Source organism: Camelus ferus, chromosome 4, assembly GCF_009834535.1.
Source record: "Camelus ferus isolate YT-003-E chromosome 4, BCGSAC_Cfer_1.0, whole genome shotgun sequence".
Classification (NCBI taxonomy): domain Eukaryota; kingdom Metazoa; phylum Chordata; class Mammalia; order Artiodactyla; family Camelidae; genus Camelus; species Camelus ferus.
The window spans coordinates 36,616,185-36,637,928 of record NC_045699.1 but is presented as its reverse complement, the minus strand read 5'-3'; the positions used below and the strand labels follow the sequence as shown (position 1 = coordinate 36,637,928).

General features: G+C 39.4%; 1 long non-coding RNA gene across 3 annotated transcripts in view; it reads left to right on the top strand.

The window, feature by feature from the left end:
• Positions 1-10,642: 10,642 nt before the first annotated feature.
• Positions 10,643-21,744, top strand: part of LOC106730878 — an 82,509-nt gene continuing 71,407 nt past the window's right edge. For all 3 annotated transcript variants that reach the window (XR_004319259.1, XR_004319258.1, XR_004319257.1), the window contains exons 1-3: positions 10,643-10,738; positions 10,856-11,049; positions 13,985-14,060. This is a non-coding gene — a long non-coding RNA (uncharacterized LOC106730878). The remainder of the gene's footprint in view (positions 10,739-10,855; positions 11,050-13,984; positions 14,061-21,744) is intronic.

Below are 21,744 nucleotides of genomic sequence, written 5' to 3'. Positions count from 1 at the left end.
AGTGAGTGGCAAATGCATGTGATGGATCAACAGCTTCATGGACTTCATAAGTTGTCTATGAACTGAGAAAACCATTTCCACAGTCCCCATTTCTCAACTGAAGTTCTGTGGAAGGGCCTGGATTCATCGAGGCTAGAAAAATATACTCATGAAATGAACTTCTGGTAAAAGATCCTAACAGAACCAGAGGAATCCTGTTTTGAATACCCTGTTTCTTCACAAAGGCCATGACTTCCTCACACAGTTTGTTTCTCTGACAAATGTTCTCTCTCAGACAGAGCTGAGCCTCTCACGTGTGAGAAACTTCTCGCAATTGACTTTCTCAAGAGTGCCAGTTGGCTGACAAACTTTCTGTGAAGGGGTCCGCCTGCCTTTCCCTGGATGGACTCAGGATGCTGCCTCCACAAAGAGGGAGAATCCAGTCTTCTCCTTCCCCCACGGCAGCTTCTTGTGCTTTTAGCTTAATCAGTCTTCATTTCAGGACCCAGAGTTCTCTATCCTCCTCATTTTCTCATCAATCCCCACAGCAGAACACATTCCTTTTCCAAATATCTCCAACCTTTGATCACTAATCTTCCCATCGGCTGTCAGTGAGAGGTCTATTAAGTGTTCCAATCTTGAAATCCTTCTGATGAAAACAAATGAGAAATAAACTTGTTGTGAAATACCTCCTAGAACATTTATGTCTCTCAATTTCTTTTACTGTCTCCCTGCTCTGAGGCTTAGAGAGAGAATGGAGGCTGGGTTTCAGTGACAGATGGCAGAGGATAATCTTTCATTTTGTCATAAAGTTAACCCTCAAAGGGGCTTGAAAAAGACCTTTCTCTTGGAAAATCAGTGGCTTTGTATTTCCTTGCTTTTAACAGGGTAGAAAAAGCATCTCCTTTCTGATTTTCAAGATGGAGAACATGCCCTTTCTTTTAAGCTAACCCACCTCGCAAAATACTGTGTTGAAGTGCCTCTCCATTCTATTTTATTTGTTTTTCTGTGAGTGCCTTGTGCATTTTAATTAATGATGATTTGACTGTGTTTGAGCCTTAACAATAAGTAAGAAAAGGAGACTATTAGAAATTATCCAATAAATAAACCCAAGAAAACCTGTCTTCTAATGTTTTTAATATATTTTTACAGAGGACAGAAAGCTAAATGAAACACAATACTGAAATTAAGTTTTAAGCTTGATAAACAAAGACGATACACATGATTTAAAAACTGTCCTTTAAATCTTATACTGGCTGAGAAGTCATAGGTTTATATCCAGATGAAATATTTGTTCTATTCTTTGAACAAGTTCAGCCAAAAGGAATTATGATTTAATGAGTGAAGGATACTTGTACTAGGTGTTAGAACAAAGCAGAGAGAATATCACTGAGACCACTAGCTTCTGACCTTAATCAATAGAAGACAAAGAAACCCAAAGACAAATTATTGATTGGGCAAGACCCTGGGTTTTCATGATTACCTACCTAACAAAAATGAGAGTTAAGATTGTTCCCAAATATGAAGAGGCAAATGGTTAGTTTAGATTGAAGGGAATGTTGAAAGAAAAATCTTTACCTGGGCTGATATCTGAACCAAGTCACAACATGCTCAGGTAAAATCCTCACATTTGGGTTTGAGGAAAAAGTTGTAAAAGGGTACAAGACAACATAAAGGAGAAAGGGCCTTTATGTGGCTTTGAATAATAGGGATGTCAGTTCTCCTTTATGTGGCTCTGCATAATGGTAATTAGAGAATACTTACGGGATCTATATAGGGAAACCTGGATTCCATTAAAATCCTGGACAAGAGCAAACCATTTCTACCTATGTGAACAACCTCTCCCAAACTTCTAGGAGGCAGCAGGAGTCAGGGACAAGTGATAACAAATGGCCCTAACTAGATTTTCCTAAAATGGAATTATGAAATAATCTGTATTAGCTGAGTTAGGATACAGGGTAAAGATCTCAGTTTTGGTTATGTAAACCTCTCTTCTCTGAGTGCATCTTTTATTTTGTAATTATTTTTTAAAGGAGAGTTTGTGTCAGCTATGGGGTTTCTTATTTTTATTCTTTCCAACTTATTTTTAGCCTTCAGATAGTTACCCACAAGTTAATGAGAGCAAGTAAAAGAGAAGTTGTTGAGTGAAAATCAGTGGTGGGGGATGGTGAGGGAAAGGCAGTGAGTTGAGATACCCTTCGCTCCTTCCAAGGCATCAATATAAATAATTTAATAAACAACACTCTAATAATACTGAGTGCTTACATGTGCCAGCTTTTTACATGACTATTACCTATGAAGTATGAAGAAGGTGCTATTGTCATCCCTACTTCTTAGATGAAAAATGTAAGACTCTAAGACTCAAGGTCAGTTGGCCCAGGTCACAGCTAGTGAGTGATGATACCAGGATATTTAAATTTAGACCCAGTTGTACTCATGCTTTTAAACACTGTGCTGTCTGGCTTCCCTAATGGATCCTAACTGTGGGTTACTGTGTATTGCCAGTGTTTGGTGCACAGAGCCCTTCCTGACGGAGGTCTCGATGGCAGTTGGGCACTTTGCTCTTCTTGACTGCCCCAGTCTGTTTGCATTGTTGGCATCTTCCCAGTGCTGCCTGGAGTCGGGTTTCTGCACGCTTCTTTTCCTTAATGGAAACTAGAAGCTAAGGTTGTTAAATACATTCAAATAGGACTGCTCAGGGAAACATTTAAAAAGTCATCAGAAACCATTTTCCCCCCTGAAAATCAGAGAGAGAAGGAGCAAAGGAAAGACAGAGACAGAGACAGAGAAACAGAGACAGAGATTTACTGTCTTGACCTGAGCAACAGACTATCCTATCCTAGCTCGTTAAGAGTGAGTTTCTGGGCGTATGGCAAATTCTAAAAATGTTTCTTGAAATTTGGTGGATAAATATATACATTTAATTTTTATACATGTACTTTTATATGCTCTAGCAAAAAAATTCTATGTAAAAATTAAATATATATATAATGTTATTGGAAATGTCTGGTGTTTCTTATCACAACTGAGAGAACAGGAAATTATTTAATGCAGAAAAACCCCAAAAACAAAAAACAAAAAAACAAAAAGACAATGGGCTGCTGGAATCATAGAAATCCAGTTTGAGGAATTTCATCCCCCAAAGAAAAAAGTCATTAACCAACATTTCCCCCATCTTTTTTAGGATGTGTAAAATGTCAGATGAATAATTAAGACTCTAACAGCTGACATAGTAATTGAAGTCAAATCAGTTGGATTCTATCCTGTTTCCATCACTTACTAGGTGGGTGGCTCTTTATACAGGTTACTCAACTTCTCTGAATGTTTGAATGTTTCCTCATCTGTACAAGGGGTAAAAATAATGCCAAATTCTTAAGATTGCTGTGAAATTCAATGTAATATTCTATGCAAAGCTGCACTTAGTAAATGCTAGATGAAGATCAGCTGAAGATCAGCTGTTATTATTAACATTTAACTTGGGGAAGGAGGTTGGATTAGCTTCTGAAGTTTGCCACAGCAATTAGCACAAACTAGATGGCTTAAAACAATAGAAATGTATTTTCTCACAGTTCTGGAGCCAGAAGGCCAAAACTGAGCTGTCAGCAGGGCTGCAATCCCTCTGGGGGCTCAAAGGGAGACTCCTTCATTGCCTCTTCCAGTTTCTGGTGGTTGTGGGCAATCTTTGTGTCTACCTTGTTTCCATCTCTGCCTCGTCCTCAATGGCCCTCTCCTCTGCAGGTCTACTTCTCTCTGTCTCTTACAAGGACGCTTGTCATTGGATTTAAGGCCCATTTGGGTAATCCAGGATAATCTCATCTCAAGATCCTAAACTTAATTACACCTGCAAAGACACATTTCCAAATAAGGTCACATTCACAGGATCCAGGTATTAGAAGGTGGGCATATCTTTTCAGGGACCACCATTCAACCCTCTACAGGTGTTAAGCATGCCTTTCACTTCTCTTTCAACTTTATTCTTATTCTACCCCTACTTTGTTTCCTAAATGCTAATGGTTCTGCCTTGACTCAAGAAACATTTATGAGTGTTAACTCTATGTTAGGCTCAGTGTCATGGAGGATAAAAAAATAAAACATCTTGGACCACAAAGTAATGCAAATCAGAAATGATTGAGGCTGTCAGAGAGATACAGATGAAGGAAGTTAGAGTATGAGTGATTACTTCAGAAGGGAGAGAGTAATTCAACCAGGTGAATACAATATGGAAGTGTAGGGATGGGAAAATAACATTCCAAGTAGAAGAAACAGCAGGAGCAAATGTAGAGCAATGGAATAGCATAGCAAATGGTTTTTGCTTAGGCTAAGAGTCTACAAGTTATGACCCGACCATCCTTTTTTCTGTTTTTGTATGGCCCCCGAACTAAGGATGGTTTTTATATTTTTTTTAATGTTTGGGGGAAAAGGTAAAGGATGAAAAAGAATTTGCAGTGTGTAAAAATTATATAAAATTCAAATTTCAGGGTCCATAACGAAAGTTTTTTTTTTTCTTTAAATACATCTGCATTCATTTATTTACATATTGTCTAAGGCTGCTTTTGTGCTACCATGGCAGATCTGAGTAATGTGACAGAGACCATAATGGCTAAAGAGCCTAACATATTTACTCTCTGACCCTTTACAAAGAAAGCTTGCAGACTCCTGCTTTAGCAGCAATATAAGTGGCCTGAAGGCAAACAGTGGAAGGAGATGTGCTGGTTCTGTATGCGTACTTAGCCCTTTGAAAGAGCCCATGTTCTTGACTTTGCCTAGTCTTTTTCTACACATCTAAATATACTGTTCTAAAATCTTACTCTCTCAAGGCTTTATGTGGTTATTTGCTAAATTGCCTGATAGCTAAATTTGCAATCCTCTTTAAGCCGTGGTTGAAATAAATAACAGTTTAAGGTGTGACTTATTTTGCCTTGTAGGTAACATATTTGGAATTTAGGAGACCCCAAACCACAGAACTGCCCACTGGTAGACTGGTAGGACAGATATATTGCAGAGTTGAGCCTTTTTTCAGCCCTCATGACACACCACAGAGGCAGCCAATTCTTCTACCAAACAAAAACTAATTTAGTTGGTTGGTGGTTTGATTGTCTTTTCAGTTGGTTAAGGTAATAGCCATTTGCTGCTAAATTACTCCTTGGGGGAGGGGAAAATAGCAAGAATTACCTTGCAATAATCACCAGCCATTGAGAGTTAAATCTCTGTGCCCCTTTTACCTAATAAGGCAGCCCTGGGTAGCAATCATTAAGATGGCGATTTTTCCATAAAGGAGAAAACAACTCCCCAGTGAATACGAGCTGAGATTAGAAAAGCAGGAAGCAGTGTTCTCAAATTTTAGCACAGGGAATTATTACCAGGGGAGCCTGTTAAAATGCAGATTCTCTGGTCTCTCCCCCAGAGGATCTGTGGGTCTTCAGTGAAACTCAGGACTATGTAGCAAAGATTTAAAGAGGGGGGAAAATGAAGGATCCAACTGCATCCTGCAAGGAAAGTTTTGTATTTTGCTCTTTACTTTCCCCTTGAATCTCTAAGTTGTTATAGTTACATGTATGTTCGTATAGATAACAAGAATAAGTTTAGGCAAGGGCATCACTTTGAAAAAAATTCCTATTCTCTCATTCTGTTTAACTAAGCTTATTGCCAGGCAGTAAATATAAATTGGTTCCTTATCTAAGTAAAAAATAACTTGATTGGAGAGAACGGCTAGGTCTTTGAAGGCAGGCTTACATACAATGGAATATGATTCAGTCTTTATAAAGGAAAATTCTGTCATATGTGACAGCAGGGATGAACCTTAAGAACATTACACTGAGTGAAATAAGCCAGTCACAGTGGGAAGTAATGAAATTTCTCCTTGGTGAAATAGTTGCATGCTCTTCCATCCATGGTGTTCTACTTTAAATTCAAATTCCATGGGAAGAGTCTGTTCTAACTTGGTCACATGCTCTCCCCTAGGCTAATCACCCACAGCCAGGGGTGTTCTATTCTCACTTCATTTTGAGAGAAACACTGGAGATTTGAAGATACTGTTCATGTCTATTTCATCCTGGAATTCTCCAAAGCACTTGCCTTAGTGCCTTATACACAGTATGTGTGCAAATACTGGTTGAATGAATAACAGAATGAAACACCAGCTCTTGGGGACTTGTCTTGACCTTTATCTCTGTTCCTTAATTTGTACTTATAGCATGTGGATGTGTCGTTTCTGTGGCAGATTTAACCTAAGCATTATGTGCCAAAAACTTTTTTTAAGTTTATGTTCAGAAATATGCTATTATTAAAGTAACTTTCAGAGCTTTCCTCTTTATGATAAAAAATGGATAGAGAGTGTTCAGAAGGTACTAGACTATGATTTACACTCAGAAATACATGGTTTATTAAATAAACCAAAGAAATTCATAGTTTATCAGTCTGGACTCACTACATGCTTTTGTTCAACCTAGTAAATAGTCCCAGGTTTCTTGAATTATGGCAAACCATAGCCCATAGATTAAAACTGGCCCACTGCTTGTTTTGTAAATTAGGTTTCATTGGAACATAATGTTGCTCTTTTCCTTAACGTTTTGTCTGTGGCTGCTTCGGTGCTACCATGGCCCAGCTGAGTACTCACAACAGTGATCCTGTGGCTGGCAATGCTGCAGTGTTTACTATCTGGCTTTTTACAGAAATGTGTGCTGACTCCTGATTTAGACTCTGCAAACCTCTATATGGGTGATGTACTCTAACCTTGACAAAAGGCTCAAGATCTCACCCTCACCCTCTTTTCTCACTCCAAGAGGGGAGGATTGTGATGTGAATCAAAGACAGGTGAAGGGCACACAGATCACAGTGGAGCTTTTGTTGGGAGGGTAAAGGGAGCCAAGCTCTTTTCCAATTCATGATTTATGCTGTCCTATCTTATGCTACCTTTGGTGGAGATAGACGGCAGAAACAAAGTGGGACCATGGTGGGTACTGGGGAAGAGTCGTGCAGCTGTTGAGAGCAGATTTAGGTGTAAGTTTTCAGAGAGAAATGTCAGCGTACGGGAGTATGCAGTTCTCTGTGGGCCAGGCCATCTGACCCAGACAGGCACTGGGGCCGGACTGGGAATAGTGAGCCTACAGCTGGCGTAACCATCATTCTCTAGCCCTGTTCCATTGTGGGAAATGTTAAATTACAAAGTTTCCTTCTCACAGTGAACAGAAATTCTCTTCCTTGGTATTGATTCATTCTTCTAGAGTTTTCTCTGTGTTATGGGCTGAATTGTGTCCCCCCCTAAAATTCATATGTTGAAGTCCTAATCTCTGGTAATTCAGAACATGGTTTCTTCCTTGAAGACGGATCTTCAACTAGGTAGTTGAATTAAAACGGGGTCATTGGGGGTGGCCCTAATCCAATCTGTCTGATGTCCTTATACAAAGAGGAGCTAGGAAAAGGCCATGTGAAGACACAGGAAGAAGACCATCCATACGTCAAGGAGAGAGCCCTCAACTAGACCTACTAACTCCTTTATCTTGGACTTCTGGCCTCTAAACTCGTGAGAAAATGAATTTCTATTGTTAAAACTGCCTAGTCTGTGGTACTAGTAAACTGATGTACCATGTATCAGCTTTCATACATGGGTAGACAACTATCATCTCTTCTGTTCACCAGTTAAATATCTTCTCTCCTCTCATACATTTCATTTCGGCTTACCCACTAGGTCCTACCTCTGTTATTTTTTGATATTTATGTTTTATAAATGTTTCTATCCATTGGTTCAGCAATTCCACCTCCAGGAATTTTCCATCCTAAGGAAATCATTCTACAGAAGCACAATGCTTTGTGCACAAAGACTTGCATCCCACTGATGCATATTATTTTCTTCAACTTAGGAAAATAGTCCAATATATATACTAATTTATTTATTTTTCAAAAAAATTTAATGTAAAATAGATGTCTGGTGAAATCTCCCCAAAATATGAAAATTTGTAAATAAAAAGAAAAAATCTCCCCTTACGTTTCCCATAGACACACTCCCCAGAGGTAACAATGGGAGTGTATCCACTGCACATGTGATTATAAACATAGACATACTTTTAAACAGAAATAGGAAAACTATTATACATAACACTATAATTTTTTCTCTTATGATAGCATGGATATCTTCTTATGTTATTTCAGTTCCTCACCCTTCCTTCCTTGACTGCCTTCATAACTCCTGCCCAGCTTTAGAAAGTCAGGTTGTTGCCTTCCTCTCCTTCCCTAAAGCTCTACTAAGTGTCCTTTCCCTGGGTTTTTACAGTGCCCTGAGCATAGTTAATGACCTCGCCCAACCTATATGACCATAGTTAAGAATAATGGCTCTGGAGCCAAACTGCCTGGGTTTGAATCCTAGTGTATTCTTTTCCTATGGCTGCTACAATAAATTATCACAAACTTAGTGGCTTGAAACAACAGAAATTTATTATCGTATAGCTCTGGAGGTCAAAAGTCCTAAAATCAAGGTGTCAGCATGTTTGTGTTTCTTCTGAAGGGTCCAGGGAAAAATCTGTTTCTTTGCCTTTTCCAGCTTCAAAAGGCCTCCTGCACTCCTTGGTTTGTGATGTAGCATCTTCAAGTCTCTCTCTCATACACACACACACACACACACACACACACACAAACCCACTTCTGATTTCATTGTCACATCTCTGATTCTGATATTGCTGTCTCGCTCTTATAAAGATTCTTGTGATGACACTGGACTTACTCAGGTAACAGGATAATCATGCCCCTCAACCCCCCACCCCCAATATCCTTAATCACATCTGCAAAGTTCCTTTCCCATCTAAGGTAACATTATGTGTTATCATTTTACCTTATAGGTAGTTTCCATGTAGATTAATATTTATAAGTTCTAGGGATTAGGAGGTAGACATCTTCAAGGAGCTATTATTCTACCTAGAAACACCATCTTGTTAAAAAGATGTGCCTCCCATGTTGTGTCTTCATCATCTATTAAAATAGGAAAGAGATTGTTCCTACTCATAAGGTTAATAAGAGAATTCACTGAGGTCATTTATGTGAATGGTGCCTGGAACACAGTAGATGTTCAGTAGTGTTAGTCATTATTATAATTATATACTTATCTATGAACTGTATTTGCCCTACACTAGACAGGTAGTTCCTTGAAGAATAGTATTACATATTATGTACCCAATAAATGTTTGCAAAACTGAGTTGCTCAGCCTAAAAGATTTAGCCAGTAAAAATGATACAGAATTTGAAATGTTATGAAAAAAAGCATCATATTTTGTTGTCATATTAAGTGAAAAAAGCAAAATAAAATATGCATAGACAATCAGCTGTTTTAAATGTACAGAACTAAAAATTATGCATAAAAATAGACTGGGAGGAGATATGCTCAAACATTAACAGTTGGTGGTCTTGGAATGGTGGAAAGATGGGTGATTTTTTTCAATTCCTATTTTTACTTTCACACTTCCTCTATTGTGCATATTTATTTTTAAGATGTAAAATCAATTTACATCTGATTTACACATACACATGCACATGCACACTCCCGTACACCTCTTGCTTGTTAAATATTAGAAGTGACATTGTACACACAGTTAGAACTCAGGTTTTGGGTTACTATTTGGGTTATAGTTCTGGTCCATCATTTACGAGCACTGGCTACTTGGAGGAAGCTGCTGTTGTGGGCGTTGTTGTTATTGTAGTTGTTTCTACTTCACTGCCCTCACCTGAGAGCTAAGGAGGGCAATGGTCCATCCGAGGGCTGCAGTGGGTCCAGTGAGATAATGCATGTAATCTCCCGGCACGTCACATGACACACAACAGGTCTCAAATAAAGTGTTAGCTCACTCTTCTCAGGGTTATTGTAACTGAGAGGATGATGCTAGTTAGAGCACACTTACAAAGAGTTGTAAGGAGGCATTTGTTCAGAGAAGGGAAGCAGTTAAAATTGGGAATAAAACCAGCTTCTGGAGCTCAGCATCGTAAGATTTATTTCATTTAAGCCCCTCGGGTAAAGCTATGCCAAATCTGATGCTACAAGAATGTTTTTCAAACATTGTTTTTAGCAACAGAACTCCCTCACACTACAACTCTCATGCAGATTCCCCAGATTTAAGATGGATCAGAACTACTGCTCTGGTAAAATGGGAGTCAGGCCATGTGTCCTGAGCTCCACGTTGCTCTTACAGAGCTGAGGCTTCTCAGAGAATAATGTGGAAAACGTTCTTCCAGCACAAACCTAACTGGTTTGCAAGTTATAACTTGGCCAGCTTCTGCGAGATGGGGCACAGTGTCCCTGGCACTCTATTGCGGTTTGAGGGGGCAGCGGGGGCACCGGGCACATTAGGAACAGCTGTACCCAGGCTCCTGAACTACTTGGCACTGCGTTTGTACATGTCTCAAGCCTGTTCCTCAGGAGCTGTGCCCTTATTTGAGCCAGAACTACACAAAGGCATTGTCCTCAAACACTGGGTCTCCTCTTTCTTGACTGGCTCTTGTTTACTCATTCATCAGCAGGTGGCTGCTGGAACGTTCCCCTTTGATTTTGTGGCTCAGGAGCAGCGGGCCAAGACCTAAGCTGAATAAACATCATATCATTTGGCACTGGCAGGATTCCTGGTATCCCGGGTCAGGCGAGGTTTAAGGAGGATTAGGTTTAGATTAGAAAGAGGGTTGAGTTATTTTTTTCCCCTGTGGTCTCTCTTAAGTGCCTTAGGGTTTTGTAAGAGGAAAGTGGGCTGATAACCTGGGCTCGGTTGCTCCAGAAGTAAAAGTGGTGAGTTTGGTGTTCTTTTCTGGAAGATCAGAGTATGTTCTTCTCCTGAATGTGGTTTCTCGCGGGAGGGTGCTGGGCTCTTGAGAATTTGCTGAATGCTCTACACCTTTTCTCTAGAAAACTATGTGCACGTGTGTGGGCGGGCGCGCATGCGCACACCTGCAACACGCGGCCACAGCCACACAGGCGCGCGCGTGCGCATACGCACTCACACGTTTACTTACTCCCCGCGGGTTTCTGAGAAACGCAGGCTGGACGACTTTTCAGAGCCTACGCAACTCACTAAGGAGGGAGACCTCACTCTTTCCAAGGTAAGCCTGGGGGTGCCCCGCCTAGCTGTCGTCCCCAGAGTGGCTCCTCGGTGACCACTGGCCGTGCTGAATGGCCCTTGGAGTCACAACGCCAGGTTTCCTTGGTAGTCTGGCCTTGGGGAGGCTGGCGGTGGGCTCTGGCACTCGCTCTTGTTTATAACACAAGGCCTTGCTCCACTCCCTGGCGAAGGCTTGCAAACCCAAACCGCTTCATTTCCCAGCCACAAACAGGTTAGTGGGTAGTGGGGGAGGGGAACAATACCATGGCGAACACCTTTTGAAAGCACACCTTCTCCTTAGATTCCCTGGAAGATTGTCTTTTCAACGCAGGGTACGCCAGCTCCAGCTTTGCTTCTGGGGGCAACTGTGGTTACCTCTGCCCTCCAGGAAAAGAAATGGCTGGCTGAATTTTAACTCCTTGTTTTTCTCTTTCTTATTGGTGTCCTCCGCACCACCATCATTTGTTTTAAGGGGAAGGCGAACATGTATTTTCCTTCAAATAAATGGTGTTCCCATTTACAGTTAAGAGACGGGAGTGCCCAGGCTGCCGTTTACTTGTGTAACAGTGAGCAAGTCATTTAACCTCTCTGAGCCTCAGTTTTCTGCAGGGATTAAAACACTACCTGCTGCCTGGGGTAGTCATGAAAAACCAACATGGGGCAAGTAATTGGCAACTCTCTCACTCCAAGTGAACATTTGGGATTGGTTTACCGTTTATACTGTAAGTAGATTCTTATCCTCCAGTGCAACATGATTTCCCTCTAAAAACGCTTTCTAGAACCTTAAACACAAGCATAGGCTTTCTCCAGTTTTACATAAGGAATTTCCACTTGCCACCTCTAGAAAGAACAACTACTTAAGTGGCATCATTTTAGGGACCAGTTGAAGATTCTAATCCCAAATAGTACTCTTAGCATGAAGATAAGGGAACTTGGTTGTGTCCAACCTAGTCTACTGCATAATAAATATATTTTAAAACATTCAAACTCTGCTTTTCGTTTTTACACCACTGTCATGTAAGTGGAGAAGTCCATACTGGTGTCTATAAGAGTTAACATTTATTTGAGCACTTTTCATGTCCTAGTACATGTCCTAAGCACTTTACCTAGTTTAATCCTTTCAATAACCCTCCAAATAGGTACTATTATTATTTTATAAATGGAAACAGAGGCTCAGAGAGGTTAAGTAAATGGTCCAGGGTCACAGAGCTTGTAAGTACCAGAGCTAGTGGTAAATATCCAGCCTCTTGCTGCTTTGATCTCCAACTTTTTATGAGAATATGTTGCCTCTCCTTATGCTCCCTAAAATAATAATTTTCAGTTGAGAAGTTCGTCCTTGCTCCCTTCGATAGGCCTGACAGTCTCCCCTAGCAGAAATCTCAGATGGCTTAACACTGTCCAAAGTTTCAGATTTATTTAAAGCAGCCTTCAGATTGTTTGTAAAGCTGCTGGAAAATTTATTTTTTAACCTCTATGCTGAATAAAATTATGTATGTGCGCACATGCTTCAGTGCTCATCAGTAAGGGAGGGAAGATGTAATAGTGTCAGTTTACATCATCCAGAATGTTTGCTACTAAACATAAGAAATAGTTGTTAAAGCCATGCACAGACTCACATGCTGGTGCTTACAGAACTTACACCGTGATCTCCAGGTTATCCTTTCATTTCTGTTGGCCCGGAGCAGGTTTTGGATATGAACTAAACTTCTTTATGTGATTTTTTTTCTGATTATAGAAGTGATATATATGTCCATTGTAGGAAATTTAGAAAATATGGAAGAGTATAAAGAAGCCAGTAAAATTAAGCTAAATTTCTTAGTGTGTGATCTGGGCCCAAAATCAAAGTTCTTTTGGGTTTAGATAATACCTGTGCATTTTTTGTGTGTGTGTGTGAAGAACTACAAAGAAAAGCCTTTTGATTCCAGGGCAATTTTAAGGTATTTTACCATAAGTCATTTTAAAGCAGTCAAGTGAGAAAAAAGAAAATTTTCCCTGCTCCTAATTGTTACAGATCAATCTCTAGAGAATTGTTGAATTAGGGGGTAAAGTAAGCTTATGACATCCTCAAACGCTTTGAAATTTATGGCAAACTGGATTCTTGCTTTCTTTAAACTTCCAAGATGATCCTGAATCTTGAGTTTCCAAAGCTGTGAATTAAAAAATTTAACTAGAAATGTGATTTCCTTCTCTCCATTTTCCCTCATTTTCCTACCTAGTATAAAAGATTAAAATATTATACCTTAAAAAAGAAAATTATAAAAATCAAGTTTTTCATAATCACATTTAGATATTTACAATTCTTAATATATACATCTCATCTGAATATGAGTCAAAGAATACACTCATATTTCTCACTATACTGGCCATCAAATATTTTGAGATACTTAAAAGTCATTTTCATGTGCAGATTGCATATGAACACGTAATAGAAAAAGATCAGACCATTTACTTGTTTACATCCTTTAATCAACTACCCTGAACTGATACTGTGTTCAGAATGTCTTCAGTGGTATGTGAAAAATGAGGTAGATTGGAACCTTACTTTCCTCTTTGGTCTCAAGTCAGATCAGAGAGGAGTTGACTTCATTCTAAACGACATTACTTCTTTTGTTGTCTATGGGCCTAGATCCTGTGAAGCAATTAATGTTTTCACGTTTATAGTCCACAGTTTCAGAGGCATTAATTGCTTGTATAATTACTTATTTATGTAATATTTATGTACTTGCTTATCACTTCACTTAATCTGAGAACCTCAATGTAATTCATAAATATTAACATACTATAACTATGCTTTATCACAAGAAAAATACGATGTACAGTCATTGATAGTTTTAAATCATCATTAGCTTTGTAGTTGACCTAGAAAGCTGTCATTTAGATTTGTGGCTGTGGCTTCTCTCTATCTTACAGTAAGTCATTATTTTTGTGTGTGTCAGTGATCTGTACCACATATTGAAAGAAGTCTGGATGATGTTCGGCATTGCCAAGTGATTGATACCAGAAGAGCACAATGTAAGTTTACTCTTGCCTACTTTAAGATTTTCAGTGTTTTGCCTTTAAGATATTAGGAAGCATCTTTAATTGAACACATGAGATTTGATTCTTAGGGTTCTCTAAATAACTGATAACACACTTCCTAGAGTGAGTTTTGAAAACCAACCAAGCAAATAGAAAGTCTATTATTCTAAGCACAGCATTTACCAGGACGAAGAAAATAAACAAACAAACCAACATTACAATGATATCTAGTCTGGATATCTGTCTAGGCGTGTGACTTTTGCCCTTTGCCTTTTTCTCTGAACCCTCTGAATATTTTGACCTTTTTTTCCTAAACCTCAGATCCCTGGCCTGTGTTATTTGTTGTCATTGCCTTCACTGTCATTGCTGCTTTTTAGTTAATTCTCTTAGGATTGTGGAGCTCCATGCTATGAATTATGATTTATAATCTCTTGTCCTGTGTTTATGACAATCTGCTTCTTTCTGACATGATTTATTGCTGACCTTGTTTTTAACATTTGGACATAATGCTTTTATATTTCAAAGCCGAACTGTGATCTCTGTGTGTATATATTTTTTAATCTTGAGCAATGAATCTGGGGAACCACAGATGAGAACCAGTAAAAAAGAAAAAAAAAATCCCTGAAATGCAGTAGTAGTAGTTGCTGTGATTCAACAGGAGGGATGTGAAGGCTGTGATGCACACAGTCTCAGAAGAGGAGCTTGTTTGGAGTGTAAATCTAAGTCACTCCCTGGCCCAGTAATACTCCACCAGGGCCTTGGAAGTCAGGAGGATCATCTGTGACTTTATAGTGAATAACAGTGTCTGCTTTTTCAAAAGAATGACGAAAGATGGGAGGCACTCTTATCTACTCTAAGTATACATTTTTGCTAGCAATATGCTAATTTAACAAATATCTGTATGTATCTCAACATGTCAGTAATACTAGTCACGTTCATGTTAGCGTGTTTAAATGTTGGTAAATGTGTCATTGTAGCCATTTGGGTTGCAGACTTATAATACAGATAACGCCCCCATGAGGACATACTTAGATGGTCTTCTCAAATCTTTCAATTTTGCGTTTAAGTTAATATTAAAGGAAGTAATTACATTATAAAATTACAGTTTCTCAAAAGGCTTTTGAGTCCAGGTTCCTGCTGTGCTGGAAGGTGGCAGTTACTGGTCTTAGGCTTTAGACACTGTATTTTCATTAAGGTTAATTCTACTGCTTGCATGGCCGTCCATCTCTACACGGAATAACCCATTTTCTAGGATACCTTCTTTAAAAGTAATAGAACTTCCTACTGAAGCAATGTAAGACTAATATTTTAAAAATTATTATTCTCGAGCAGTCCTCAGTAGAAGCAGAGAAAAGTGACCATTTTTCTTCCTTGGTTCCTTCCTGTCTTACATTCTAGTTAAAAGGAAATGTATGAATCCTGTACATTTATACCACGTGGCTAGCAAGTCAGTATTCTGTTATCAGAACTTACCTCTTGTCTTTACCTGGTTGGAGATCCACCAAACTCTATCAGATAAGGGCCTCTGAAGAATATCTTTTGGAAGAAGCACAGGTATGGATTTAGTGCATCTTGATCCAAATATATTTCTTCTGTGTCACCCACCATGTGACCTTGGGCAAATTAACCTCAGTTTCAAAACCTGTCAAAAAAAAGAAACCAATAGCTAATTTTTAGAATGGTGATAATGATTAAATTAGGTAAAAAACATAGATTAAGTACCTAAAACAGTGCCTTCTACCTGCTACATAGACCTGTAAATAGACCTAAGGTAATGAGCTAATCTCTGAAATATTTCTATAGTCCTCATTAAATCTCCTGTCTCATAATTCTCTCCAGAGCTTATGAAAAACAGTGAGCTTTTCCTTATGTAAAAATAATCCCACCTTTCAGAAAGAAAATTGCCACTTTATCTTTACCAGCAATTACTCCTTCTTTGTCTTACTTGTTCAGCCAAAACAGTATACAATAATTGAAACAATTGTTGAGAAATCAAAAAACTGTGTCCTTACTTGGGTTGGCCACAGTTGGTGATGAAATTTGAAAGATATAGAAAGGCAAGAAGAAGCCATATGGATATAATTTCTTAAAAATGTAAGATGAAATTCAAGCAAGGTATTCTAATGTACTGGCAAAATGGAAGGGGTTGCTGGACCATCTCTGATCACTTAATCTTAGAGGTAGTTATGAAGAGAAAAATCCATTCAGGAGAGTGTCAAAGAAGATAAGTTCTGAAGAGGCGCTGAAAAAAAAAATGTGATTAATCCTATCAAAAGCAGTGGGCAGGGGAGACCAGAATAATAGTGAGTCTCAAGTGTTTCACAAAGACCTTTTGTGTATGCCATCTCTGTTCCTTACAGCAGCCTTGAGAGAGGGGATCCTCACCTACTATCATTATTTTATAGATGTGGAACTGAAGCTCAGGCACAATCAAATGACTTGCCCAAAGTCATACAGCTAGTAAAGAATGAGGCTAAGACCTGAACACAGGTCTTCCAATTCAAAGGCCATTATAACCTGCTTTGAGGGAACATCACACGTGGTTGTGTCACTAAGGACTACTGACTGATAAGCTCTGTTTATAATAGAAGGCAGACTTTTTCTGCCTTGAATATATTCACCTGAATAACTAAGGGAAATGTTTAGAAGCCTTAAATAAAGACATTATCTTTCAGGTTATCTTCAGCTTCTAAATGTTTCTTATGTCAATATATTAAGTTTCTGAGGGATATATATGTCCCAGAAGAGACTTCAGGAAAACATAACTGTGTTAATACCTTCTGAGGCTTGAGCCCAAACCCATATTGGATTTCCTATCCTGGTGGCATCAGCTAGGCTATGTCTTCACCTCTAGGTGAATAAGGCTTAGTATAAAGGCAGACTAAAGATAAGAGGCTTGATTATTGCACTCCAGACCATAGTGGACATTTGTCAGTCATCTTGCAGGAAATTAAAAAATAAAATTAGCTGAGATACAGTAACACTTATATGGTAAAATACACAAACTTTCAGTGTACAACTTGGTGAATTTTTACTCATGTATCCACCCATGTAAACCACTACCATTAAGACATGGAACATTTCTGGCACCTGCAGGCTATTTCAGAGTATCTGTAAAAATGAACTTCCCCGCTCTAAACTATCAATGGGTAATAAGACAGCCTTTGTCTACAGACCTAACTGGGCAGGCACGTGCAAGCAAGTATTTTAAAACTTAACGGAGTTTCTAGCTATTCAGAGGGATGCCTTAAGGTGACCACCGGGGTGGGTCAAGCATTTACTGGATCTTGCTGTTTTGGGCTGTTGCTCTGCGGTATTTCACCCATCTGTTCACTCTTAGGTAGTTTATATCCGAGGAGATGGTCACTCCTTCCACGTGGTTTTTTTGTTGTTGTTTTTTTAATTGAAGTACAGGCAATTACAGTGTGTCAATTTCTGGTGTACAGCACACTGTCCCAATCTTGCATATACATATACATATTTGTTTTCATATATTTTAATATTAAAGGTTATTACAAGATATTGAGCAAGGTTCCCTGTGCTATAAAAAAGAAACTTTAAAAAAATCTGTTTTAATATATAGTGGCTAACATTTGTAAATATCAAACTCCCAAATTTACCCCCTCTCACCCTCTTTCCCTGGGGGTAAATTTGGGAGTTTGATATTTACAAATGTTAGTAAACAAGTTTTTTAACTAAGCCTGAGAGTCTCTTTCTGTTTTGTAGATGAGTTCATAGTGTCCTTTTTTTTTTTTAAGATTCCACATATGAGTGATACCATATGGTATTTTTCTTTCTCTTTCTGGCTTACTTCACTTAGAATGACAATCTCTAGGTCCATCCATGTTGCTGAAAATGGCATTATTTTATTATTTTTATGGCTGAATAGTATTCCATTGTGTAAATATACCACAGCTTCTTTATTCAGTCATCTGTTGATAGACATTTAGGTTGCTTCCATGTTTTGGCTATTGTATTTAACGCTGCTATGAACATTGGGGGTGCATGTATCTTTTCGCATGGGAGTTCCCTCTGGATATATACCCAGGAGTGAGATTGCTGGGTCATATGGTAAGTCTATTTTTGTTTTTTTGAGGATTCTCCATACTGTTCTCCATAATGGTAGCACCAAACTACATTCCCACCAGCAGTGTAGGAGGGTTCCCTTTTCTCCACACCCTCTCAAGCATTTGTCATTTGTGAACTTTTGAATGATGGCCATTCTGACTGGTGTGAGGTGATACCTCATTGTAGTTTTGATTTGCATTTCTCTGATAATTAGTGATATTGAGCATTTTTTCATGTGCCTATTGATCATTTGTATTTCTTCCTTGGAGAAATTTGTCCTTCCATGTGGTTTGAATCAGACTAACCCCCTCCTGAAGCTCCCAGGTTGGATGGTGAGAACTAGCCCTACACCAGTGAGTACACGGCATCCCCTACCCACAGTGATAGGCTGAGGGATAGGCGTGTATGCCTGGGCTTCGGTCACAGCCAGTGCGATGCAGTGGGCCTGCTGAGATCTCTGGGATTGAGACAGGCTCACACAGTTGCTGTTAAATGCTGAAAGATATGAAAAGTTGGTGTGATAATCCTGAGACAGTGGGCAAAAGGCATCTGAGAGGGAGCCAGTTTGAGGGAGAATGGAGCCAACAGACTGAAAGAAGGAAACCGATCTGCTGCCATAGCAGAGCTCCCAAGTCCACCCATGCCCAAAACAAGATCTAGCCCTTGACTTGTATTTTAAGGCTCAATAGATTCTCTTGCATAAGCCAGTTTGAATTGGGTTTTCTGTCACTTGCAGTAAAAATGACCTAATAAGTGTCTATAGGACTGAAGTAGTCTCTATAAGAGAATGAGGGAATTTTTTTTTTCTTCTTGGAAGAGAGTGGGCTCACAAGAGGGGGAGGGGAGGGAGGCTGGAGTGCCAGCTGTTGTAGAAAAGGATGAAAGACTTGTTTTTAAAAAACAAGGGTGACAAATATTCATGTTTTTGCAATCTTCGTAAAGTAAATTTCACCTTCCCAAAATGCTGGTAAAGTCTGCTATATGCAAGAATGCCTTGTGTGAATGGTGTGTGTGCGTGTGTTTGTGTGTGAGAGAGAGAGAGAAATACTGGGTTTTACATTGTGTTGGCATGGTACAAAATAAGGAAAACAGGAGTTGATGAAAAGATCAATTCTCAACTCAACAAACTGAGCAGAATAGGAGCTTGGAGTCAGAGCTGACAGAATACAAGCCCTCCAGAAATCCATAGGACTGTTGAGGAATGCCTTAGACTTTACACATGGGATAGAGGGTTGAGCCTATCTCCTCTAGATCTTAAGGGGCAGAATGACTACAACTCACTATGGCTTATATTATTCCTACTTGTTTGACAAAAACGTTACTTGCTAGTAAGAATTTTCTCAATTCTAACTCTGGTCCATTAAACAGGAACCCAAAAGGCCAACAAATAAGTTCTACATGCAGAGTGAAAAACAGATCATGGGAAGACATTTTCCAAAAGTACCTTGAAATAAAGAACTTGAAAACTATTCACTTTACTGCTTTGCAAAAAGTCAGTTTCCCCACCCTAACCATACCCAAAAGGAAACAATATGCAGGCACTTTCCAATGTTTAAAGTAGCTGTCTGTGCACAATGCTAGCCCCGAATGAATTTAACTTACTTGCAGTCCCCTGAAGTTACTAGTTAGTCCCAAGTAAGATATTTACCACTTACTGTGAGTAATAATACTCACCACCCCACCCCTCCTTGGAGCTGCTTCTGCTCGGTTATCATTTATTAAATTGTAACTGTACTGGGTGTTCAGTGAGTATAGACTATAGAGTGGGGAGGCTCCACACCCTCAGAAATTCCATGTGGAAATCATGTATGTGTATGGTTAATACGTTCTCCACTGGCTAATTCCAATTGCAAGAAAGCAGTAACATGTATAAGGTAAGGAAAAGGGGAAACCAGATATTGCAGGTTGGTTCCCCAGGAAACAGACTCTGAGATGGAAATTAGTATGCAAAAGTTTCGTTAGTAAGCACTCTAAAGATCAAAACCTTGGGAAGGGAAGGAAAGGGAAGGAAGCAGGATTGGGAAGGGAAGGGAAGGCCGCAGCACTGTAATGCAGTCTAAGCCAAGGTCTGAGTGGCCCCACGGGGAGCACTGAAGCTGGGATGGCTTTTCAGAGTTGTTCTGATTTGGGAGGAGGAAGCATGGACCAATCATGGGGTGCTGGCTGCCCCAGGAAGGGATGTGACTTTGGGTGGAACAGCTCTAAGGACTGTCAGCTGACATCCTTCCAAGAAACACCTGGAGGAATAAATCCATCAGTCCTGAAACGGGGGTCTGTGGCAAGGCATACTGCACCCACACCACCAGAAATCACTTAGGTTTTGGAATTCAGTTAATCTAGTTACGCTGTAGACATATTAACCCCCAGGTCTTTTGGGGAGGAAATTGGAGTGACTCTCCTGGACAGATTCTCCTCAGTTAGTACCTCTGCATACTTAGCCACCTTATTAACCCACCCGATAAGAAAGTTTTCCCAGAGAGGGAAACATGTTAGCCAGAAGATAACTATCATCACCTCACTTGGGATACTAAAGAAGTTACTGACATTAGAGCGAAGTGGTTTGGAGTCGATTCTGGAGTCAAAGAGAATGCTAGTCCTGTCCCTGGAGAGGTCTAAAGGCTTTTCATACTGTTAATTCATGTAGACTTTTGGGTGTATGGGGGCACCAAATGGTTGCTAATGTTTTTCATGGGAAGATGGCTGAGATTCTGTGTTCCTCCTATTTGCAACTTAAACATTTGTTGTCAGTGAAGAGAGCGAGTAACCAAGGTTGTGAAGATGCCCTGAGTTCAGAGCTGTTGGCTACCAGCTGTGACTTCAAAGCGTATTTTCAAGCACATTATTAATGTTCGATTAACTGCAGACACGCAAGAAACATGGAAATAACTGCTGCATCTATTGATTTTACAGACGTGGCTGGAATGTGTCCCATTTTGGGATAATGGGAATGGGCTGTCTGCATTATTGCTCAGATATTTAATTAACATAATGGTCCCAACCACATTATAAAGGCCAGCACCTCACAAATGATTGGCTTTGTGTAGCAGAAACAAGTGAAAATACAGGAGAGAGAGTTGTGGCTAGGCCCTGTGCTAATTCTCTTCCTAATCACCTAAGAAATAAGAAACATCAGATCCTCTTAATTGGAGATTTTGTCTTCATTAGCAGACTATGCCTTGCCATATTTTTGTCTCAGAACCACTGTGGAATTTGTAGGGAGTTTGGGGACAGCTCTGTGCAAAGTTAATCATGGCCTGCTCAGTTGATTATAGTATGCATTCTGTTTGCTTGTCGCGAGTAGAGAGAGCTTCAACTGCCTGACATAAAAGGATTGGACGTGCCAGAGAATTATGTATTGTGTTATTTGTTAAACTTTGGAAATGAGACCAATGCTTACTGCTGAAAACCTCTAATCAGCTTTGGATTGTTCAGACTCAAAGCTGTGTTTTTAATAATAGCAGACAGTAGGATGGAGGTATCTTCCATTTGAAAGTTAAATAGAAACATTGTAATTGAAAGCTTATTAAAATTTTCCCAGATGGATAATAAATTGATGAGTTTACTGGAAAAAAAACTGTTAAAATTATTCAATTGCTTGAACTATCTGTGT